This window comes from Hordeum vulgare, chromosome 3H (genome assembly GCF_904849725.1).
Source record: "Hordeum vulgare subsp. vulgare chromosome 3H, MorexV3_pseudomolecules_assembly, whole genome shotgun sequence".
NCBI classification, from domain to species: domain Eukaryota; kingdom Viridiplantae; phylum Streptophyta; class Magnoliopsida; order Poales; family Poaceae; genus Hordeum; species Hordeum vulgare.
Window position 1 is genome coordinate 495329635 of NC_058520.1, and position 6227 is coordinate 495335861.

The following is a 6227-nucleotide window of genomic DNA, read 5'->3' on the forward strand; positions in this document are numbered from 1 at the left end:
CATGACTTTGCGCGGTTCTATCAATTGCTCGACAGTAATTTGTTCACCCACCGTAATACTTGCTATTTTGAGAGAAGCCTCTAGTGAACACTATGGCCCCCAGGGTCTACTCCACACCATATTTTCAGCCTTACACTTTTTACTTCGTTGCACTTTCCGCCTTCAGATGTCACTTTGCAAACAATCTTGAAGGGATTGACAACCCCTTTACAGCGTTAGGTGCAAGCTCTTTTGTGTTTGTGCAGGTACTCTGGACTTGACGAGATTCTCCTACCGGATTGATACCTTGGTTCTCAAACTGAGGGAAATACTTATTGCTCTTGTGCTGCATCACCCTTTCCTCTTCGAGGGAAAAACCAATGCAAGCAAGTCTCCGTCAACATGTCAATTTCTGGCGCTGTTGTTTGAGAAGTAGAAGAAGGATTTCTGTCGCCGTTGCCGGGGAGGATCAAGTCAAGAACTCATCCAAGTAGGTGTCACAAACTCATCTCTTGCATTTACTTTGTTTGCCAGTTGCCTCTCGTTTTCCTCTCCCCCACTTCACCAATTTGCCTTTTTCGTTCGCCCTTTTTCTCGCTTGCTCTTTGTCCGCTTGTGTGCTCGCTTGCTTGCCGAAGTCACCATGAATGAAAACACCAAACTTTGTGACTTCTCGAATACCAATAATAATGATTTTATTAGTACTCCGATTGCTCCCGCCACTAGTGCGGAGTCATACGAAATCAATGCCGCTTTGCTGAATCTTGTTATGAAAGAGCAATTCTGCGGCCTTCCTATTGAATATATCCCATCTCAATACCTTCATTGAGCTTTGCGATATGCAAAAGAAGAGAGATGTGGATAATGACGTGATTAAATTGAAGCCTTTTCCTTTCTCGTTGCGAGATCGCGCAAAAACTTGGTTTTCTTCTTTGCCCAAAAATAATATCGATTCTTTGGATAAGTGCAAAGATGCTTATATATCCAAGTATTTTCCGTCGGCTAAGATTATCTCTCTTCGTAATGATATCATGAATTTCAAGCAACTTGATCATGAACATGTTTCACAATCTTGGGAGAGAATGAAATTAATGATTAGAAATTGTTCCGCTCATGGTTTGAGTTTTTGGATGATTATACAAATCTTTTACGCTGGCTTGAATTTCGCTTCTAGAAATATCTTGGACTCCGCCTTAGGTGGAACATTCATGGAAATCACGTTAGGGGAGGCCACAAAGCTCCTAGACAATATCATGACGAACTACTTCAGTGGCACACTGAAAGGTCACCTACTAGTAAGAAGGTACACGCTATAGAAGAAATTAACTCGTTGAGTGCTAAGATGAATGGGTTAATGAATTTGGTTGCTAGTAGAAGTGCTCCTTTAGATCCTATTGATATGCCCTTGTCTTCTTTGATTGATAGTAGCAACGCTAGCTTGGACGTTAATTTTGTTGGTAGGAATAACTTTGGCAACAACAATGCTTTTAGAGGAAACTATGTTCCTAGGCCTTTTCCTACTAACTCCTCAAATAACTTTGGCAACTCCTACAACAATACTCATGGAAATTACAATAGATTACCCTATGATTTAGAGAGTAATATCAAAGAGTTTATCAACTTACAAAAAATTTTCAATGCGTCCATAGAGGAAAAACTACTCAAAATTGATGATTTGGCTAAGAGCGTTGATAGAATGTCTAGTGATGTTGATGCTTTGAAAGTTAGATGTGCTCCTCCCAAGATCAACATGGATGAAACTTTGAAAGCTATGCGTGTTTCCATGATTGAGAGCCAAGAAAGAACCGACCAAATTCGTGCTAGACATGAATGGCATAAAAAGGCGTGTTCTCGTGATGAGAATCACGAAGATCTTAAAGTGCTTGGTGTGACTCCCATTGAATCTTTGTTTTCTTGTGTCAAAACAAATGATTATGGGGCTGGATATGAATCCACTTTGGTTGAAAAGTGCCCCAATGATTCGGAGTCCATCTATCTTGATGCTAAAAGCATTGAAAGTGGAGTAGAAGATGTTAAAACTTTGAGTAGTAATGAAATTACTACCATTGATTACAAGGAATTCAATTATGATAGTTGCTCCTTGATTGAATGCATTTCTTTGATGCAATCCATGTTAAACTCTCCACACGCTTATAGCCAAAACAAGGCCTTTACCGATCATATCGTCGAAGCTATGATAAAATCTCTTGAAGAGAAACTTGAATTGGAAGTCTCTATCCCTAGAAAGCTTCATGATGAGTGGGAACCTACCATCAAAATCAAAATCAAAAACTATGAATGCAATGCTTTGTGTGATTTGGGTGCTAGTGTTTCTGCGATTCCAAAGTCTTTATGTGATGTTCTAGGTTTTAATGAGATTGAAGAGTGTTCTTTTAATTTGCATCTTGTTGATTCTACTGTCAAGAAACCCATGGGAAGGATCAATGATATTCTTATTATTTCAAATAGGAACTATGTACCCGTGGATTTCATTGTGCTTGACATTGATTGCAATCCTACATGCCCTATTATTCTTGGTAGACCTTTCCTAAGGACTATCGGTGCTATCATTTTTATGAAGGAAGGGAATATTAGATTTCAATTTCCTTTAAGGAAGGGCATGGAACACTTTCCTAGAAAGAAAATAAGATTGCCTTATGAATCCATGATGAGGGCCACTTATGGTTTGAGCATCAAAGACGACGATACGTGATTCTATCGCTTTTATGCCTAGCTAAGGGCGTTAAACAATAGCGCTTGTTCGGAGACAACCCAATGAATTTATCTTTTTCTTTCTGTTTTGTTGCGTCCACACCATCTCAGTTCTGTTGTGATTGCGTTTTTTGTGTTTCTTTTTGTGTTTGAGCCAAGCAAAACCTTTATGACTAATCTTGGTAATGGTTGTTTGATCCTGCTGGAAAAAGACAGAATTTTTTTGCTCACGAGATGATTTTTCATTTTTATTATGAAAGAGATTTTGAGTTGATTATTTTCTCTGCTGGTTGATATGCCTTTTTCCCGGGCCTTCCTAATTTTTCAGATTTTTTGAGATACCATAAGTATACGAAGTATACAGATTGCTACAGACTGGTCTGTTTTCGACAGATTCTGTTTTTTATTGAGTTGGTTGCTTGTTTTGATGAAACTATGGTTAATATCGGGGGGTACTAGCCATGGAAAAGTGATAATACAGTAAACCAACACCAATATAGATATAATTCAAGTTTTCTACAGTACCAAAAGAAGTGGTAGTTTGTTTTCTTGTGCTAATGTTATCACGAGTTTCTGTTTAAGTTTTGTGTTGTGAAGTTTTCAAGTTTTGGGTGATGTTCTCATGGACAAAGAGATAAGGAGTGGAAATATCTCAAGCTTGGGGATGCCCAAGGAATCTCAAGCCAAATTCAAGGACACCAAAAAGCCTAAGCTTGGGGATGCCCCGGGAAGGCATCCCCTCTTTTGTCTTCAATCCATCGGTAACATTACTTGGAGCTATATTTTTATTCACCACATGATATGTGTTTTGCTTGGAGCGTCTTGTATCTTAGGAGTCTTTTCTTTTTGTAGTGACACAATCATCCTTGCTTCACACCTTTTTGAGAGAGAGAGACATGCACTCATCGTGATTTTTGCTAGAATGCTCATAGTGCTTCACTTATATCTTTTGAGCTAGATACTTTCGCTCTATGTGCTTCACTTATATCTTTTAGAGCACGGCGGTGCATGACTTGGTAGTTGGCTTATGCTATGAAGGTATTCCCAAAGGTGATAGGTACCCAAAGAGGATACATAAACCTCCATCTTCATGTGCATTGAGTAGAAAGAGAAGTCTTGATTCCTCTCAATTAGTTTTGAGACGTGGATTCAGTAATATTAAGAGCTATGTTAGTAGGGTGTTGTGAATCTAGAAATACTTGTGTTGAAGTTAGTGATTCCCGTAGCATGCACGTATGGTGAACCACTATGTTAGGAAGTCGGAGCATAATTGATCTATCGATTGTCATCCTTTGTGTTGAGGTCGGGATCGCGCGATGGTTAACACCTACCAATCCTTCCCCTAGGAGTATGCGTTTAGCACTTTGTTTCGATTACTAATAAAAACTTTCGCAACAAGTATGTGAGTTCTTCATGACTAGTGTGAGTCGATGGTATAGATGCACTTTGATCTTCCACCATTGCTAGCCTCTCTAGTGCCACGCAATTCTCGCCGGTACACAAACCCACCATATGCCTTCCTCAAAACAGCCACCATACCTACCTACTATGGCATTTTCATAGCCATTCCGAGATATATTCCGTCTCATGACTTGTGCCGTCACTCTCATATTGCCATTGCATGATCGTAAGATAGCTAGCGAGATGTTTCAACGTCATACGCCATGCTAGATTGTTGCACATCCCGATACACTGCCGGAGGCATTTCTTATATAGTCATCATCATCTTGAGCTGTGAGTAAATAAAAGTGTGATGATCATCATTATTAGAGCATTGTCCCATGTGAGGAAATAAAAAAAGGCCGAAGAGCCCCAAAAAAAGAGAAAAGAAAAAAAAGAGGCCTAAGAGCCCAAATAAAAAAAAGAGAGAAAAAGAGAGAAGGGACAATGCTACTATCTTTTTCAACACTTGTGCTTCATAATAGCACCATGTTCTTCATGATTGAGAGCTTCTTACTTTGTCACTACCATATACTAGTGGGAATCTTCATTATATAACTTGTCTTGTATATTCCAATGATGAGCTTCCTCAAAAGTGCCCTAGGTCTACGTGAGCAAGCAAGTTGGATGCACACACACTAGTTTTCCTTTTGAGCTTTCACATACTTATAGCTCTAGTGCATCTCTTGTATGGCAATCCGTACTCATTCACATTGATATCTATTAATGGGCATCTCCATAGCCTTTTTATACGCCGAGTCAATGTGACCATCTCCTCCTTTTTGTCTCACAACCACCACCACACTCTATTCCACCTATAGTGTTATATCCATGGCTCACGCTCATGTATTGCGTGATAGTTATAAAAAGTTTGAGAAAGTAAGAGTGTGAAAAGAATTACTTGGCCAATACCGGGGTTGTGCATGATTTGCATTAGTTGTGTGAGGATGATGGAGCATAGCCAGACTATATGATTTTGTAGGGATAACTTTCCTTGGCCTTGTTATTTTGAAAGTTCATGATTACTTTGCTAGTTTGCTTGAAGTATTATTGTTTTCATGTCAATAGCAAACTATTGTTTTGAATCTTACGGATCTGAACATTCATGTCACGTGAAAGAAGTTGCAAAGGACAACTATGCTAGGTAGCATTCCACATAAAAAATTCATTCTTTATCACTTCCCTACTCGAGGACGAGCAGGAGTTAAGCTTGGGGATGCTTGATACGTCTCCAACGTATCTATAATTTTTGATGGTTTCATGCTATTATCTTGTCAAACTTTGGATGTTTTGCATGCCTTATATATATTTTTTGGGGCTAACTTATTAACTCAGTGCCAAGTGCGATTTCCTGTTTTTTCCATGTTTTTGACCCCTTTCAGAGGAGATTTTGAAACGGAGTCCAAACGGAATAAAATCCACGAAAAGAATATTTCCGTAATGGAAGAAGATCAAGAGACTTGAGAGCCAAGGCAGAGGGCCCCAGGGGCCCCAGAAGCCCTCACCCATCAGCCAGGGGGAGGCCGCGGCCCACAGGCTTGTGGGCCCCCTGGACCTCCTTTGCCCTAGGGCTTGCGCCTATATATCCCCAAAAATTCCACAAAAAATCAGGAGATCATCGAAATTACTTCTCCGCCGCCGCAAGCTTCTGTCTCCGCAAGATCCCATCTGCGGCACGTTCTGGTGCCCTACCGGAGGGGGGATTCGGACACGGAGGGCTTCTTTATCAACACCATGACCTCTCCGATGATGCGTGAGTAGTTCACCATAGACCTCCGGGTCCATAGCTAGTAACTAGATGGTTTCTTCTCTCTCTTGGATCTTCGATACAAAGTTCTCCATGATCTTCATGGAGATCTATCCTATGTAATCTTCTTTTGCGGTGTGTTTGTCGAGATCCGATGAATTGTGGATTTATGATCAGATTATCTATGAATCTTATTTGTGTTTCTTCTGATCTCTCTTATGCATGATTTCATATCCTTGTAATTCTCTTCGAGCTGTGGGTTTTGTCTGGCCAACTAGATCTATGATTCTTGCAATGGGTGAAGTGCTTGGTTTTGGGTTCATACCGTGCGGTGACCTCACCAAGTGAC